Source organism: Scyliorhinus torazame, chromosome 13 (genome assembly GCF_047496885.1).
Source record: "Scyliorhinus torazame isolate Kashiwa2021f chromosome 13, sScyTor2.1, whole genome shotgun sequence".
In the NCBI taxonomy this organism is placed as follows: Eukaryota; Metazoa; Chordata; class Chondrichthyes; order Carcharhiniformes; family Scyliorhinidae; genus Scyliorhinus; species Scyliorhinus torazame.
The window spans coordinates 84,504,817-84,522,964 of record NC_092719.1 but is presented as its reverse complement, the minus strand read 5'-3'; the positions used below and the strand labels follow the sequence as shown (position 1 = coordinate 84,522,964).

At 49.7% G+C, this 18,148-nt stretch overlaps 1 protein-coding gene across 2 annotated transcripts in view; it reads left to right on the top strand.

Annotated features, from left to right (window-relative positions):
* Positions 1-18,148, top strand: part of LOC140388168 (coiled-coil domain-containing protein 38-like) — a 124,080-nt gene that overhangs the window by 29,247 nt on the left and 76,685 nt on the right. Inside the window, exon 2 of one of the 2 annotated variants that reach the window (XM_072471924.1) lies at positions 5,215-5,303. The exons of the other annotated variant lie outside the window; for it this stretch is intronic. The gene's annotated coding sequence lies outside the window, so the exon portion shown is untranslated. The remainder of the gene's footprint in view (positions 1-5,214; positions 5,304-18,148) is intronic. 2 annotated transcript variants of the gene reach the window in all.

The window sequence follows — 18,148 nt, the reverse complement described above, 5'->3', positions numbered from 1 at the left end:
GGGATATACCCAAGGTTACTACGGGAAGCGAGGGAGGAGATTGCTGCGCCGTTGGCGATGATCTTTGTGTCCTCACTCTCCACTGGAGTAGTACCGGATGATTGGAAGGAGGTGAATGTTGTTCCCCTGTTCAAGAATGGGAATAGGGAAATCCCTGAAAATTACAGACGCATCAGTCTTGCCTCTGTGGTGAGCAAAATATTGGAAAGGGTTCTGAGATGGGATTTATGATTATTTCGAAAAACATAGTTTGATTAAAGATAGTCAGCATGGCTTTGTGAGGGGCAGGTCATGCCTCACGAGCCTCATTGAATTATTTGAGGATGTGACGAGACACATTGAAGGTCGGGTAGTGGATGTGGTGTATCTGGATTTCAGTAAGGCATTTGATATGGTTTTCCACGGTAGTTAGGCTCATTCAGAAAGTTAGGGGCGTGAGATACAGGGAAAGTTTGCTGTCTGGATACAGAATTGGCTGGCTGAAAGAAGACAGCGAGTGGTAGTGGATGGAAAGTATTCCCCTGGAGGTCAGTGACCAGTGGTGTCCCGCAAGGATCTGTTCTGGCACCTCTGCTCTTTGTGGTTTTTATAAATGACTTGAATGAGGAAGTAGAAGGGTGGTTTGTAAGTTTGCCGATGACACGAAGGTTGAGGGAGTTGGAGATGGTGTTGAGGGTTGTTGCAGGTTACAGTAGGACATTGACAGGATGCAGAGCTGGGCCGAGATGTGGCAGATGGAGTTCAACCTTGATAAATGTGAAGTGATTCATTTTGGAAGGTCGAATTTAAATGCTGAATACAGGGTTAAAGGCAGGATTCTTGGAAGTATGGAGGAACAGAGGGATCTTGGGGTCCACGTACATATATCCCTCAGTTACCACCCAGGTTGATAGGGTTGTTAAGGAGGCGTATGGTGTGTTGGCTTTCATTAACAGGGGGATTGAGTTTAAGAACCGTGAGGTTTTGCAGCAGCTTTATAAAACTCTAGTTAGACCACACTTGGAATATTGTGTCCAGTTCTGGTCGCCTCATTATAGGAAGGATGTGGATGCTTTGGCGAGGGTACAGAGGAGATTTGCCAGGATGCTGCCTGGACTGGAGGGCATGTCTTATGAAGAAAGGTTGAGGGAGCTAGGGCTTTTCTCACTGGTGCGAAGAAGGAAGAGAGGTGACTTGATAAAGGTGTACAAGGTGATGAGAGGCATGGATAGAGTGGAAAGCCAGAGACTTTTCCCCAGGGTGGAAATGGCTGTCGCGAGGGGACATAATTTTAAGGTGATTGGAGGAAGGTATAGGGGAGATGTCAGAGGTAGGTTCTTTACACAGAGAGTGGTGGGTGTGTGGAATGCACTGCCAGCAGAGGTGGTGAAGTCCGTGTCATTCGGGACATTTAAGCGATTCTTAGACAGGAACATAGACACCAGTAAATTAAAGGGGTGTAGGTTAGGTTCATCTTGGATTAGGATATATGGTCGACACAACATCGTGGGCTGAAGGGCCTGTACTGTGCTGTACTGTTCTATGTTCTAATGTTGTCCTGGATCCGGGTGAAGGATTTCATGCACTTTGTGTAGGAAGTCCTAATGTATACACACCATCCTGCTGAGTAAATAGATACTTTAATTACACAGGATATCAAGGGTCTGTGTGATCCGCTACCCCTTTTGTGGATGTAATTTGACCCTTGATATGGAGATTAGTTCTTCCCGCTGCTTGGACGGTGGCTGGACAGAAATTGTGTTGAGCCATGCAAGGTGATCCACCAGTATCTATATTCCTGCACATGGAGTCAAAATCTGCAGAGGTTTCATCAAGCCACTATCCATGATCTGGTCCGCATTGGCTCAACAAAGTAAAGAATAAACTGACTTGGAGTTGCTATGTTTTTTGTAAGGAGACCTGAGGCCACTCGGTACTTCAGAGCGGGAGCTCTGTGCAGGTCATTGAAGCTTGGCAAAGGGCTTGTGCCATCGCTACCTTCTTTCTGTTAAGCTATTGCCGAAGAGCACATACGAGATGTCTGCCTGACCAGGGGTGTTGTCATCGTGGGCTATGGGTGTTCGTGATATGGCACTGACTGTTGCTTAGATTAGTGCTGCCGAGACTTCCGGGTGCGGCTATGCAGAGCTAGGTCGCACATTCGGTACCTCCCGCTTGGAACGGACTTTTGGGCTCTTTTACAGGGCCCCCACAGCATTTGTTTGACATTTCCCGGTGTGGCAAGAAGACTGCAACATTCCCCTGACCGTGTCCCCCAGGAATGTTATGTCTTTTGGCTACCAGACCCGGCAGAAACGGTAAAAGATTTGGCTGCAACAGGATAAACAGGGCCTCTTCCAGCATGCAGGCGGGGGAAGGGCAAGCTTAAAGCTGCAAACTGACCTGAGGGCCTTTATCAAAAGTGAATTCTAACAGCAGAGGGAACAACTGTGAAAAGATCTCACCAAGGCCACTGAAGAAGCGGGGACGAGGCTTCCGGTGGCGGCCATGGAGGTGTAGGTTGCGCATTCGGCAGCTCCCGTCTGGAACGGACTCTTGGACCTTTTTCAGGAGTTTCCACAGACATTTTGGGGCAGATTGGTGAAGCGAACACTGCCAAAAGGATTCCCTCTCGAGACTTTTGGGCTATTTTCAGGGCCCCCAAGGGCACTTTTTCGACGTTTCCCGGTGTGGGAAGGAGTTAATAATAGCTCCCCGTCAGTATATGGCTTTAACTAGGAGTGGGGTGACAAAAAAGGTTGTGTACCAGAAGAAGGGGGGGAAGAAGGACAAAATGGCGGCGGGCGGAGACCAGGCAGCGTGGAGGCAGTGGGTGGAGGAGCAACAGGAGGGTAGCCAGCGCTGCCTCAGAGATTAAAACGGACCTGCTAGAGCCGATGAAGGCTTCTATTGATAAGCTGCTGGAGACACAGACGGCCCAGGGGGTGGCGATCCGAGAGGCTCAACAAAAGATCTCTGACAATGAGGACAGATCTTAGTCCTGGCGGTAAAGGTAGAGGCGCATGAGGCGCTCCACAAGAAATGGCAGGAGCGGTTCGAGGAGATGGAGAATCGGTTGAGACGGAAGAATCTGCGGATTCTGGGCCTCCCGGAGGGGCTGCGGGGGCCGGACGTGGGGGCCTATGTGGTCACCATGTTAAACTCGCTGATGGGAGCGGGGTCCTTCCAGGGGACCCTGGAGCTGGAAGGGGCCCATAGAGTGTTGGCGAGGAGGCCCAAGGCTAACGAGCCTCCGCAGGCAGTGCTGGTGCGGTTCCATCGGTTCGTCGATTGGGAGTGTGTGCTCAGGTGGGCCAAGAAGGAGAGGAGCAGCAGGTGGGAGAACGCGGAGGTTCGGATATATCGGGACTGGAGTACGGAGGTGGCGAAGAGGAGGGCCGGGTACAATCGGGGGGGGGGGGGGGCGCGCGCGGGGGAAAGAGGGTGTTATTCGAGGCGTCGAGCATTGTGGCAGATAATGGCGGTAGGTACATAATGGTAAGTGGTAAGTTGCAGGGAGCGAGGGTGGTACTGGTCAATGTGTATGCTCCGAACTGGGACGATGCGGGTTTTATGCGGCGTATGTTGGGTCGGATCCCAGACTTGGAAGTGGGGCGCCTGATAATGGGGGGAGACTTTAACACGGTGTTGGATCCTTCACTGGATCGCTCCAGGTCTAGGACGGGTAGGAAGCTGGCGGCGGCTAGTGTTGAGGGGATTTATGGACCAAATGGGAGGGGTGGACCCTTGGAGATTTGCAAGGAAGGGGGCTAGGGAATTTTCATTCTTCTCACATGTCCATAAGGCTTATTCCCGAATCGACTTTTTCATTTTGAGTAGGGCGCTGATAGCGAGAGTAGAGGATACCGAGTATTCGGCAATAGCCATTTCGGACCACGCCCCGCATTGGGTGGACTTGGAGATGGGGGAGGAGAGGGACCAGCGCCTGCTGTGGCGCTTGGAGGTGGAGCTGTTGGCGGACGAGGAGGTGAGCGAGCGGGTCCGAGGAAGTATAGAGAGGTACTTGGAGACCAACGACAACGGGGAGGTCCGAGTGGGGATGGTATGGGAGGCGCTGAAGATGGTGGTGAGGGGAGAGCTGATCTCCATCAGGGCCCACATGGAGCGGGGGGAGAGGGAGAGGCTGGTGGGGGAGATGGTGAGGGTAGACTGGAGGTATGAGGAAGAACCTGAGGAAGGATTGTTGAGGAAGAGGCGCAGCCTCCAGGCCGAATTCGACCTGGTGACCGCCAGGAAGGCGGAGGTGCAATGGAGGAAGGCCCAGGGGGCGGTCTAGGAGTATGGGGAAAAGGCAAGCCGGATGCTGGCGCATCAGCTTCGGAAGCGAGACGCAGCTAGGGAGATCGGGGGACAGGGGAGGGAGCGTGGTGTGGAGTGGGGTTGGCATCAATGGGGTCTTCAGGGACTTCTACGAGGAATTGTACCGATCTGAGCCCCCACGGGAGGAGGGAGGGATGGGCCGTTTCCTGGACCAATTGAGGTTTCCAAAGGTGGAAGAGGGACTGGTGGCGGGACTAGGGGCCCCGATTGGGCTGGAGGAGCTGATCAAAGGGCATGCAGGCGGGGAAGGCACCGGGGCCGGACGATTTCCTGGTCGAGTTCTATAAAAAATATATGGACCTGTTGGGCTTTATTTTTGTTTGTTATTTACACTGGAAGGGTCTGAGGGGGTGTATACACCTGTTGTCTTAAGTCGGGGTGTTAATGTTAATTTATTATTTAGGTACGGGGGGGGAGGGGTTTGGGGGGTTGCTTTTTTAGATTGTGTTTTGTACTTAACCCTGTTGGGTTCTTTTTTCTTTCTCATTTTGTTATTGATATTTTATGAAAACCTTCAATAAAAATTATTTTTATCAATAAAAGATTAGTGCTGCCGTGTTAGAGGATGGTAGGCACAGTATTTTGTGAAGAGGAACTGTAGCCGGGCTCCATTATGTACTTGTACATATTGTGCAGTAATAATAAACAAGGTGGGTTACTGAGTCTGCTGCCCAGAGCCTTTAACATACGATTACTGATGCCACAGGTGTATTGTAATCTACATTATTCATTAGCGTGCCTCTTCTATTAACCCGTTCCACTACGTATGCCAAGTTACATTTATTTATTAATGTGTATTATATTTCTACATTTTATTTAGGAGACTTAATTATGTTCAATGTTTTCCCCCCCCCCCCCCCCCCCCTCCCATTCACCAACTTATGCAACAATTAGATGAGGATGTGAAGCAGCATCTGACAGATCCGTTTGCTGTGCCTGCCAATGCTTTTCTAATTCGAGAAAAATTACTACTGCAACAAAAGGTAAAGGTCTAGATTTTCTGAGAATTATGCATCTGCGAGGAGATCAGGAGCACAAACTAATGACCGCTTTGCACCCGGCACGGACCCGTGCAAGCTTGTTAGATTGTGGGAGAATCTGAAATCGGGATCTGCGCCAGTGCCAATCGGTTTCCAATCTAACTGGCCCGCTCCTGTTGGTGGGTTCCAAATTCCACCTCGACGTGGCGAGGTTCCAATTAACACCAATTGAGGGCAATCCCTGTCTCATGGGATGGGTGCCCTATCTAACGACCTCCCGAAATCTACCCAGTCCCTCCCAACAGGTCATGCGGGTTCATTTAACACTCCTATTTAAAAACGGGAAGCTAGTGCAATGGCTGCTATGGGGATGGGAGGAGAAGATGAGTAGCCGTCATCGAAATTTGGCATTCAGCCAGGAGGTGCTAGAGCTGCTGCTGCCCATACCCTGGACGGGCTTAGCGCCCTTGGATCCTGCAGACCACCCCTCGGTTTGTGTTTACCCATAACGGGCAACTTCAGCTGCTGCCTGTCTGTCCCACTGAACACTCACAGGGCAGAGCCCTGTCTGTGGTAATATGATGCAAGGCACTTTAACTCCCTCTGACTGCGAGCAGCTTCTGGCTGCACAGTTGAAGGCTATTGCTGATCGGAAATTGGCATTAGTTATATGAACACTTCATAGCTCTTGCGTGGTACTCTACGGTGTGTTTGCTGATTTCTCCTGCTGGTGGCTGCAATGCCTGGAGGCTGTGTTTGTCTGCTGATGCCTCATCTGTGGCCTGGAAAAAGAGGTTGAAAAAAAAAAGAAATTAAAATCGCATATTGTCACAAGTAGGCTTCAAATGACGTTAGTGTGAAAAGCCCCTAGTCGCCACATTCCAGCACCTGTTTGGGGAGGCTGGTATGGGAATTGCTGGCCTGCCTTGGTCTGCTTACAAAGCCAGGGATTTAGCCCTGTGCTAAACCAGCCCCTATGTAAGCTGCCCTGATACCAGTGCTCGAGAGGGGGAAAGGATGCTCTTTCACACTCTTCTGCTGTGCTCGGTGTCAAGTGTGACATTCCGGTATGATTATTCCTGCCTTTGAGAGTCTGCTTTTGGGAGCTGCAGGAGGGCGAGAGAGGCGGAGTAACCTGAATGCTACTGCAGCTGCCTGGAGATTGTGTCTGTTTGTTGGTGCCTCATTTGCTTCTGTGGCCTGGAGCAAGGAAAGGGAGGGAGTCCGATGACCTACTGCCAGTGCTGGCTCAGGGGAGGTGGAAACCTGATTCAACTGTGCAACTTGCTGAAGGTGTTGAAGAACTGCTTTGCAGATATAATAATAATTATTATCTTTATTATTGTCGCATGTAGGCTTGCATTAACGCTGCAAACTGTGCTACCGTGCTCTGGTACTTGTTGGTGACTTTATTGTACTGCTGACTAGCCTAGAGGTTGTGTGCTTGTCTAATGCCACCCCTCTTGTCTCTGGCTTGGAACAAGGGAAAGGGTGGGAGTATGATGACATACTACCAGTGCCAGCGAAGGTGCTCTTTCGCTCATCTGCCATGCTGTGTGTTGGTGTAACTTTCCGGTGTGTTGTTACGCTACCCTCAAAACGGCTTTCTACTGCTGGAACAGCAGGAGGGGGAGAGAGCTATTCTACTGTTTAATGTCTGGAGGCCGTGTGTTTGGCTGCTGCACCCACTTTTGCTTCTGTGGCTTGGAGCAAGGAGCCTGCTGCCAGTGCTGGAGAGGAGTGCCCTCTCGCTTTTACACCATACTCTGCGTCAGTGTATTGTTACACAACAGAGCTGGGCTTCAGCACTGGGGATATCCTGCGGGTCGATGTTCCCAGCAGGATTATGGGATTCAGGGTCTGAGGTCCGGTGTCCAGGGGCTCTTGCTGGGGCTGCATGTGTAGGGTGGGGTCCCTCAGCCCAGCTGATTCATTGGATGGCACTCTGAGAGAAAGATGGAAACATAAGGTTGGGGGATTTTGAGGGTCCTGAGGTGGAAGCCAAAATTGATTGTCGGGGTCTCGCCCTCTCCATCTCCTTACAGATATCACATTATAGATGTTATTATGGACCTGTTATGGGCCAGGGTTTAGAGAATCCCAAAGTGTATCATGGAGTTCACCTGACCCACAACTTTTAATAGATTGTGGTATGGGGAGCACACGGCTCACTCTACAGGTATGGTGCAGCACAAAATGGACCAGTGGTTTTTTAAAAACAAAACAGTGTTTATTCTATGAACTCAAGTTAACCTATTTAAAACAAACATTGAATATCTTGGCAACCAGTACATCAAATACACTCCCCAAAGAATACAACACGAAATAACCTGTATCCTTTTAACATCCAAAAGACGTAACAAACCTTCAAAACAGGAGGTTTAGGGTTTACATTCAAGACTGAAAACATTTATAATTCTGAATTCACCAAATGAACCATAGATAGTCTTTTAATGGCAGAGATCAACAGCAGTGCAGCTCACTTTTAACTTCAGATTCAGCTCACTGAAAAACACAGACACATTCGAGGACCTGGAAAACAGGTCGAGGAGGAAGAATCTGCGGATTCTGGGTCTCCCTGAAGGCGTGGTGGGGTCGGGGCGTACGTGGCTACGATGCTGGGCACGCTGATGGGCGCGGGAGCGTTCCCGAGGCCCTTGGAGCTGGATGGGGCACACGGGTCCTGGCAAGGAGGCCGAGGGCGAATGAGCTGTCGAGGGCTGTGGTAGTGAGGCTTCACCGACAGGGTGTGTGTCCTTAGGTGGGCGAAGAAGGAGCGGAGTAGCAGGTGGGAGAATGCTGAAATCCACATCTACCAGGACTGGAGTGCAGAGCTGGCCAAGAAGAGGGCAGGATTCAACCCGACCAAGGCGCTTCTCCATCGAAAGGTGAAGTTTGGGCTGTTGCAGCCAACGCAGCTGTGGGTCATGCATCAGGACCGACACCACTATTTTGATACGCTGGATGAGGCGTGGACCTTCATCCAAAATGAAAAGCTGGACTCGAATTAGTGGTTTGCGGCAGGTTATGGGGATGCTGGGGAGTGGGATGGGGCGATTTGATTTGATGTGTGTTTTCTGCATATGTGTATTGATTTGGGAGAGGCTGTTCCCCGCGATTTGAAGGGGGGAGTGGGGGCCGGAGGCCTTGGGCCTTTGGGGGTCGGGGAGAGGCTGCAGGAGAAAGGAGCTGCACCACGGGGTGGGGCCGGCCCAGGCAGGGAATGCGGGCCTTTACCCGCACAAAAGGGGGGGGGCGTGGCCTGACGCGGGGAGCTCGCACTGGTTTGCAAAGGGGGGGGGGGGGGGAAATTTCGTCGGGAGCGGCCGGGGTCAGCAGGAGTCAGCTGACTTAGGGGAGTGCAATGGGAGGAGCAGGGGGACTAGGCAATTGCCTGGCTGGGGAATGGGGGGGGGGGGGGGATCTGGGATGCTGCTGCACTGACTGAGGGGGAGCTGGAGGTAAGAGAGGGAGTCGGGGCGGGGAGCCCCCATCTGGGGGGGGCTGGAGAGTGCGGGAGGCGTGGGCACGTGGCTGGCCTAAGAAAGGAGATGGGTGGGTGGGGGGGGGGGGGGGGGTAGTTACCCGATCCGGCTGATCATGTGGAACGTGAGAGGCCTGAAAGGGCCGGTCAAGAGGGCCCGGGTGTTTGCGCACTTAAAGGGACTGAAGGTAGACGTCGCTATGTTGCAGGAGATGCACCTGTAGGTGGCGGATCAGATCAGGCTGAAGAAGGGATGGGTGGGGCAAGTCTTTCACTCTGGGCTGGATGCGAAGAACAGGGGGGGGGGTCGCAATCCTAGTGAGCAAGTGGGTGACTTTCGAGGTGGTGAGCATTGTGGTGGATAAAGGAGGCCGTTATGTGATGGTGAGTGGTAGGCTGCAGGGGGCCCGGGTGGTGCTGGTGAATGTATATGACCTGAATTGGGAAGATGCAGGGTTCATAAAGCGCATGCTGAGCCGGTTCCTGCATCTGGAGGCAAGGAACCTGATAATTTGGGGGGGGGGGGCGGGAGTGGACCTGTGGAGGTTTGTCAGGCCAGCGGTGAGAGAGTTCTCCTTTTTCCCATGTGCACAAGACCTATTCACGGATAGACTTCTTCGTGGTGAGTAGGGCGTTGATCCCAAGAGTGAAAGGGACGGAGTACTTGGCCATAGCGATTTCGGATCACGCCCCGCACTGGGTGGAGCTGGAGTTGGGGGAGGAAAGGGGCAGCGCCTGCTGTGGCGCATGGATGTGGTACTGCTGGCGGATGAGGAGGTCTGTGGGCGGGTCCGAGGGTGCATTCAAAGGTACATAGAGCCTAATGATAATGGGGAGGTACCAGTGAGTGTGGTCTGGGAGGCGGTGGTCACGGGAGATCTAATCTCAATCAGGGCTCACGGAGAGGAGGGAGAGAATGGAGAGGGAGAGATTGGTGGGGGAGATACTGAGGGTGGATAGGAGATACGCGGAATCCCCTGAAGAGGGGCTGCTGAAGGAGCGCCGGAGCCTCCAAACGGAGTTTGATTTGCTGACTACGGGGAAAGCTGAGGCCCAGTGGAGCAAGGTGCAGGGGGCAGCGTACGAGTATGGGGAGAAGGCGAGGCGGATGCTGGCGCATCAGCTACGTAGGAAGGAGGCGGCTAGGGAAATTGGAGGAATCAGGGACAGAGGGGGAAAGACGGTGCGGAGTCCAGCCAAAATAAATGAGGTCTTTAGGGATTTCTACGGGAACCTGTACAAGTCCGAACTACCTGGAGGTGGGAGAGGGGATGCGGTGGTTCCTGGACCAATTGAGGTTCCCGAGGGTGGAGGAGGGACAGGTCGTAGGTTTGGGGGGGGGCCCCGATCGGGATGGAGGAGCTGGTTAAGGGGTTGGGGAGCATGCAGGCGGGCAAGGCCCCGGGGCCGGATGGGTTCCCGGTCAAGTTCTAGAGGAAATTTGTGGAACAGTTGGGTCCGTTGCTGGTGAGAATCTTCAACGAGGCGAAGGAAGAAGGGATTCTTCCACCGACGATATCTCGGGCACTGATCTCGCTTATCCTCAAGCGAGACAAGGACCCGCTGCAGGGTGGCTCGTATAGGCCGATTTCGCTCCTAAATGTGAATGCTAAGGTCCTGGCCACTAGGATTGAGGATTGTGACCCGGGAGTGATACACTAGGACCAGACGGGGTTTGTGAAGGACAGGCAATTGAATGCAAATGTGCGGAGGCTCCTGAATGTGATCATGATGCCCTCGGAGGGAGGGGGGGGGGGGGGGGGGGGGCGGAAGCGCTGGCGGCAATGGATGCGGAGAAGGCCTTTGATCGGGTGGAGTGGGAGTACCTGTGGGAAGTGCTGGGTAGGTTTGGGTACGGGGAGGGGTTCATAGGGTGGGTCAAATTGTTGTACCAGACCCCGGTGGCGAGCGTATCGACAAATTGGCGGAGGTCAGAGTACTTCAGACTGTACCGGGGGATGGGACAGGGGTGCCCCCCGTCTCCCCTGCTGTTTGCCCTGGCAATTGAGCCGCTGGCCATGGCACTAAGGGAGTTGAGAAACTGGAGGGGGTTAGTCCAGGGATGGGAGGAGCATCGGGTCTCATTATATGCGGATGACCTGCTTTTGTATATCGCGGATCCAGTGGAGGGGATGGCAGAGGTCATGCAGACCCTTGGGGAGTTTGGAGACTTCTCGGGATACAAGCTCAATGTTGGGAAGAGCGAGCTCTTTGTGGTGCATGCAAGGGGTCAGCAGAAGAGGCTGGAAGAACTGTCACTCAAGAGGGTAGAGAGGAGTTTCTGGTATTTTGGTATCCAGGTGGCCAAGAGTTGGGGGGTCCTGCATAAGCTCAACTTGGCGTGGTTGGTGGACCAGATGGAGGAGGACTTTAAGAGATGGGACGTGTTGCCACTCTCCCTTGCGGGCAGGGTGCAGTCTGTTAAGATGACGGTCCTCCCTAGGTTCTTGTTCTTGTTCGTGTTCCAGTGCCTGCCTATTCTCATCCCCAAGGCCTTTTACAAGCGAGTGAGCAAGAGCATTATGGGGTTTGTATGGGCAAGTAAGACCCTCTGATAAGAGACTGTTCTTGGAGCGCAGTCGGTTTGGGGGGGGGCCGTGGGCTGGCACCGCCGAATTTGTGTAGGTATTCTTGGGCAGTTAATGTGGCAATGATTCGGAATTGGGTAATGGAGGGCGAGGGGGCGGCATGGAAAGGACTAAAGGCGGCGTCATGTGGAGGTACTAGCCTGGGGGCACTGGTGACTGCACCGATGCCGCTACCGCCGGCGCGATACACCACGAGCCCGGTGGTGGCGGCAATATTGAGGATCTGGGGGCAGCGGAGATGGCACAGGGGGGGAGGTGGGGGCCTCAACCTGGTCCCCGATACGAAACAACCATAGGTTTGCACCGGGCAGGATTGATGGCGGATTCCTAAGTTGGCATCGGGCAGGAATTAAAAGGATGGGGGACTTATTCATTGGTGTTACTTTTGCCAGTGAGGGCGCTGGAGGAGAAATTTGGGTTTCCCCCGGGAAATGCCTTCAGGTATATGCAGGTTAGGGCGTTTGTGAGGAGGCAGGTAGGGGAATTCCCGTTGCTGCCTGCCCAGCGGATACAGGACAGCGTGATTTCGGGCGTGTGGGCCGGTGAGGGTAAGGTCTCGGCGATATACCAGGAGCTGCAGGAGGTGGAGGATCTGCAGGGTAAGTGGGAGGAGGAGCTGGATGAGGGCCTGTGGGCTGACTTCCTGGGCAGGGTTAATTCCTCCTCGTCTTGCGCCAGGCTCAACCTGATCCAGTTTAAAGTGGTGCACAGGACGCATATGACAGGGGCGAGGATGTGTAAGTTTTTTGGGGTCGGGGACAGGTGTGTGAGGTGTTCGGGGAGCCCAGCAAACCCATGTGTTCTGGGTGTGTCCGGCGCTTGCGGGGTTTTTGAGGGGCTTCGCAAAGGCTATGTCCAAGGCCTTGGATACTCGGGTAAAACTGAGCTGGGGGATAGCAATATTTGGGGTGTCAGACGAGCCGGGAGTGCAGAAGCCGAAAGAGGCCAGAGTTCTGGCCTTTGCCTCGTTGGTAACCCGGAAAAGGATCTTACTAATGTGGAGGGACGCGAAGCCCCCAAGCATGGAGGCTTGGATCAATGACATGGTGGGGTTTCTCAGGTTGGAGAAGATAAAATTTGCCTTGCGAGGGTCTGTGCAGGGGTTCTCCAGGCGGTGGCAACCGTTCCTTGACTTTCTCGCGGAACATTAGGTGGGGGTCAATAGCAGCAGCAACCCGGTGGGGGTGGGTTTTCTTGTTTTGGTTTAGGTAAGGGGCATTTGTCCCAGTTTGTTCTTAATTTGTTAAATTGTTTAAGGGTTAGAGGATTAAGTTGCTTTGTTGGCCCTTTGTATTGCCCTTTTTATTATTTTTTTGCATGTTCTCATTCCTTTTTGGAGTGTTTTGTAAAAATGATTGAAAAACTTTGAATAAATATATTTTTTTAAAACAAGAAAAACAGACACACCCAAGCTCAAACTGAAACCCAAAAAGCAGAAGTAAAGGTCAGCTCCACCCACACTCTGACATCACTCCAGTAACATGAACAGCTCCATTTCTTAAAGGTACATTTCTCAAACACCCATTTCTTAAAGGGTACTCTCATGACACCCCCCCCCCCCCCCCCCCCCCCGAAAAAAACCAAACCATCAACTTCAAGATGGTTTCATTTTTCACCTTTGCACTATCCTTTAAGGAATGCACATAGGAAATTTACTTGTTTGTTTCAAAAAACAACACGCGCAAACAGATATAATAATACAGTCCTTTTTTTTTTTCGTTCTTCCTCCAACTGAAATCCGTCTGGATTGACAGTCTCTGACTAAGAAGGTCTCTGCACAATCCATCCATTACTCTAAGCCTCGGCATTTCTCTTTAAAGTCAGATAATTTAGTTCAATCTGATCATAGAGTCCCTTGCAGTTCTCCAACACATGCACATTGGTTATCACAGCTTTCAGGCAGTCAAATGCCTGTCGAAAGTCCGCTGTCCATTGAAATTTTCGACAATTCTTCAGCAAGTCTGTCAGTGGAGCAATCAAGCTACAAAACTTTTGCATAAATGTTCGATCAAATCCACTTGTGCCAAGAAATCGCATTATTTCCCTTTGTCTCGAGGGTATCGAAAACTCCTCAAGCAAAGTGATTCGGGCTTTTCCAAATTCACTTTTGGTTAGGTTTATCACCAAACCCGCCTCCTGAAGTCGATCGAATAACTCCATCAGATGTTTTAAATGTTCTGTCCATGTCTGGCTGAAAATTACCAGATCGTCGATGTATACCGCACAGTTGGGTAATCCTGAAACAACTGTGTTAGTTAACCGTTGAAATGTGGCTGGGGTGTTTTTCATGTCAAATGGCATAACTTTGAATTGGTATATAGTATCTGGAGTCACAAAAGCTGAAATCTCCTTTGCCCTTTTGGATAAAGGCACCTGCCAGTAACCTTCTAAGTAAATCCAGTTTGGAAATAAAAACTGATTGTCCCACTTTCTCAGTGCAATCCTCCAAATGTGGGATAGGAAAAGAGTCCATTCTTGTAACTGTATTAACCGTTCTATAGTCCACACACAACCGTTGGATACCGTCTGGTTTAGGTATTATCACTATGGGTGAGCTCCATTGGCTGCAACCTACTTCAATTATGCCATTTTTAAGCATACTCTCAATCTCTTTGTTAACCTGTGCCAATTTTGAAGGGTTAAGTCTACATGGATGTTGTTTGGTTGGAACAGCAATTCCCACATCTACATCATGTATAGCCATTTTAGTACTTCCCAATTTATCTCCACAAACTTGCCCATGTGATATCAATAACTCATTCAGGTCAGTTTGTTTTTCCTCTGGAAGATGACTCACAATTTATCCCAATTTTTAAGAACATCCTCATTTTCCAATTTAATTTGAGGTATGTCAAATTCCGTCATCTGGATTTGGTTCATCACTTTGCGTTAGAATCATTAAAACCTCCTCCTTTTTCTCTCCTTCCCTTTCAAAGTACCTTTTAAGCATATTCACATGACACACTCAGTGAGTCTTCCTTCTATCTGGTGTTTTTACCACAATTCACCTCACTTACTTTCCTTTCAATCTGATAAGGTCCACAAAACCTAGCTTTTAAAGGTTCACCTACCACTGGTAACAATACTTTATCTCCACTGGCAAAACTACAAACTTTGGATTTCTTGTCCGCGACCCGTTTCATCACATTTTGTGCAACTTTTAAATGTTGTCTAGCCAATTCACCTGCTCTATTTAATCGTTCCCTAAATTTGACACGTAATCCAATAATGTAATTTCCGATTTCTCACTCACCAATTTTTCTTTGCTCAATTTAAGTGGTCCTCTTACCTCATGACCAACAATTAATTCAAAAGGACTAAATTTGGTTGACTCATTAGGAGCATCCCTAATTGCAAACAGAACAAATGGAATTCCTTTATCCCAATCCTCTGGATAATCTTGACAATAAGCCCTCAATATTGTCTTCAATGTCTGATGCCACCTTTCTAACGCTCCCTACGATTCTGGATGGTACGCAGTTGATTTAAATTGTTTTATTCCTAAGCTATGCATTACTTCTGTGAATAACCTCGAGGTAAAATTTGATGAGTGGTCCAAGGATGAATGTGCTAAATTGGGGGAAGGCTAATTATAACAATATTGGGCGGGAACTGAAGAACATAGATTGGGGGCGGATGTTTGATGGCAAATCAACATCTGACATGTGGGAGGCTTTCAAGTGTCAGTTGAAAGGAATTCAGGACCGGCATGTTCCCATGAGGAAGAAGGATAAATACGGCAATTTTCGGGAACCTTGGATAACGAGAGATATTGTAGGCCTCGTCAAAAAGAAAAAGGAGGCATTTGTCAGGGCTAAAAGGCTGGGAACAGACGAAGCCTGTGTGGAATATAAGGAAAGTAGGAAGGAACTTAAGCAAGGAGTCAGGAGGGCTGGAAGGGGTCACGAAAGTCATTGGCAAATGGGGTTAAGGAAAATCCCAAGGCTTTTTACACGTACATAACAAGCAAGAGGATAGCCAGGGAAAGGGTTGGCCCACTGAAGGATAGGCAAGGGAAGCGATGTGTGAAGCCAGAGGAAATGGGAGAGGTACTAAATGAATACTTTGCATCAGTATTCACCAAAGAGAAGAAATTGGTAGATGTTGAGTCTGGAGAAGGGTGTGTAGATAGCCTGGGTCACATTGAGATCCAAAAAGACGAGGTGTTGGGTGTCTTAAAAAATATTAAGGTAGATAAGTCCCCAGGGCCTGATGGGATCTACCCCAGAATACTGAAGGAGGCTGGAGAGGAAATTGCTGAGGCCTTGACAGAAATCTTTGGATCCTCACTGTCTTCAGGGGATGTCCCGGAGGACATCAAGGAGGACTGGAGAATAGCCAATGTTGTTCCTCTGTTTAAGAAGGGTAGCAAGGATAATCCAGGGAACTACAGGCCAGTGAGCCTTACTTCAGTGGTAGAGAAATTACTGGAGAGAATTCTTCGAGACAGGATCTACTCCCATTTGGAAGCAAATGGACGTATTAGTGAGAGGCAGCATGGTTTTGTGAAGGGGAGGTCGTGTCTCACTAACTTGATAGAGTTTTTCGAGGAGGTCACTAAGATGATTGATGCAGGTAGGGCAGTGGATGTTGTCTATATGGACTTCAGTAAGGCCTTTGACAAGGTCCCTCATGGTAGACTAGTACAAAAGGTGAAGTCACACGGGATCAGGGGTGAGCTGGCAAAGTGGATACAGAACTGGCTAGGTCATAGAAGGCAGAGAGTGGCAATGGAAGGATGCTTTTCTAATTGGAGGGCTGTGACCAGTGGTGCTCCACAGGGATCAGTGCTGGGACCTTTGCTGTTTGTAGTATAGATAAATGATTTGGAGGAAAATGTAACTGGTCTGATTAGTAAGTTTGCAGACGACAAAGGTTGGTGGAATTGCGGATAGCGATGAGGACTGTCAGAGGATACAGCAGGATTTAGATTGTTTGGAGACTTGGGCGGAGAGATGGCAGATGGAGTTTAATCCGGACAAATGGGAGGTAATACATTTTGGAAGGTCTAATGCAGGTAGGGAATATACAGTGAATGGTCGAACCCTCAAGAGTATTGAAAGTCAAAGAGATCTAGGAGTACAGGTCACTGAAAGGGGCAACACAGGTGGAGAAGGTAGTCAAGAAGGCATACGGCATGCTTGCCTTCATTGGCTGGGGCATTGAGTATAAGAATTGGCAAGTCATGTTGCAGCTGTATGGAACCTTAGTTAGGCCACACTTCGAGTATAGTGTTCAATTCTGGTCGCCACACTACCAGAAGGATGTGGAGGCTTTAGAGAGGGTGCAGAAGAGATTTACCAGAATGTTGCCTGGTATGGAGGGCATTAGCTATGAGGAGCGGGTGAATAAACTCTGTTTGTTCGCATTGGAACGAAGGAGGTTGAGGGTCGACCTGATAGAGGTCTACAAAATTATGAGGGGCATAGACAGAGTGGATAGTCAGAGGCTTTTCCCCAGGGTAGAGGGGTCAATTACTAGGGGTCATAGGTTTAAGGTGAGAGGGGCAAGGTTTAGAGTAGATGTACGAGGCAAGTTTTTTACACAGGGTAGTGGGTGCCTGGAACTCGCTACCGGAGGAGTTGGTGGAAGCAGGGACGATAGTGACATTTAAGGGGCATCTTGACAAATACATGAATAGGATGGGAATAGAGGGATACGGACCCTGAAGTGTAGAAGATTGTAGTTTAGTCGGGCAGCATGGTCGGCACGGGCTTGGAGGGCCGAAGGGTCTGTTCCTGTGCTGTACATTTCTTTGTTCTTTGTTCTTTGATCCTTGATCCGATTGTATTTCTGTGGGTAGTCCATATCTCGTAAAGAATTTAAGTAACTCCTCCACAATCTTTTTAGCTGTAATGTTACGTACTGGAATGGCCTCTGGAAACCTTGTAGACACATCCGTTATCATCAAAAGATATTGATTCCCACTTTTTGTTTTAGGAAGCGGTCCTACGCAATCAATTAGGACCCTTGTAAAAGATTCCTCAAATGCTGGAATGGGTATTCTGGGTGCTGGTTTTATCACTGCTTGAGGTTTCCCTATCACTTAACATGATTGACAAAATTTAACTACATCTTTATGTAGTCCAGGCCAATAAAGTTTCTGGATTTTAGCTTGAGTTTTCCTTATTCCCAAATGACCTCCCACTGGTACCTCGTGTGCAACTCGCAACACCCCCTTTCTATACTGTAAAAGTAATGTCTTGATGAACTTCTGCCCACTTTTCATTCGCCTGCATATGTAAAGGTCTCCATTTTCTCATCAAGACATCACTTTTACGGTAATAACACTCTGGTATACATTCAGATTCCTCTTCCGTGTATGCTTTCTGATACATCCGTTTTATTTCTAGTTTTGTTGTAACTCTGCCAATTTTCCTGAACTAAAAATATCCGCCTCATCCTCCACCTGTTCTTGTTCTTTTTCACCCATCTGATCAGAAATCGTTTCTGATAATTGTACTTCAACTTCATCTTCACTCTTTGATTTCTCCTCTTGTCTTAACCTGTGACTTTGCGACCTTGTTACTACACAATCCGGAAAAATCCCAGGATGTTCGTTCTGCAACACTTCAGTTGTCTGATTTTCCACTGGCTTATCAACCACAGTAGGCATCACTCCCACCTGCGATCGAGCTATATCATTACCCAAGATAAACTGTATTCCTGGACAAGATTGTTTCTCTATTACTCCTCTTACCACTTCACTGGACTTTCCAACCTTACCTTATATAATGGAACACTACTCCTCTCACCCTGAATTCCACATATTACCA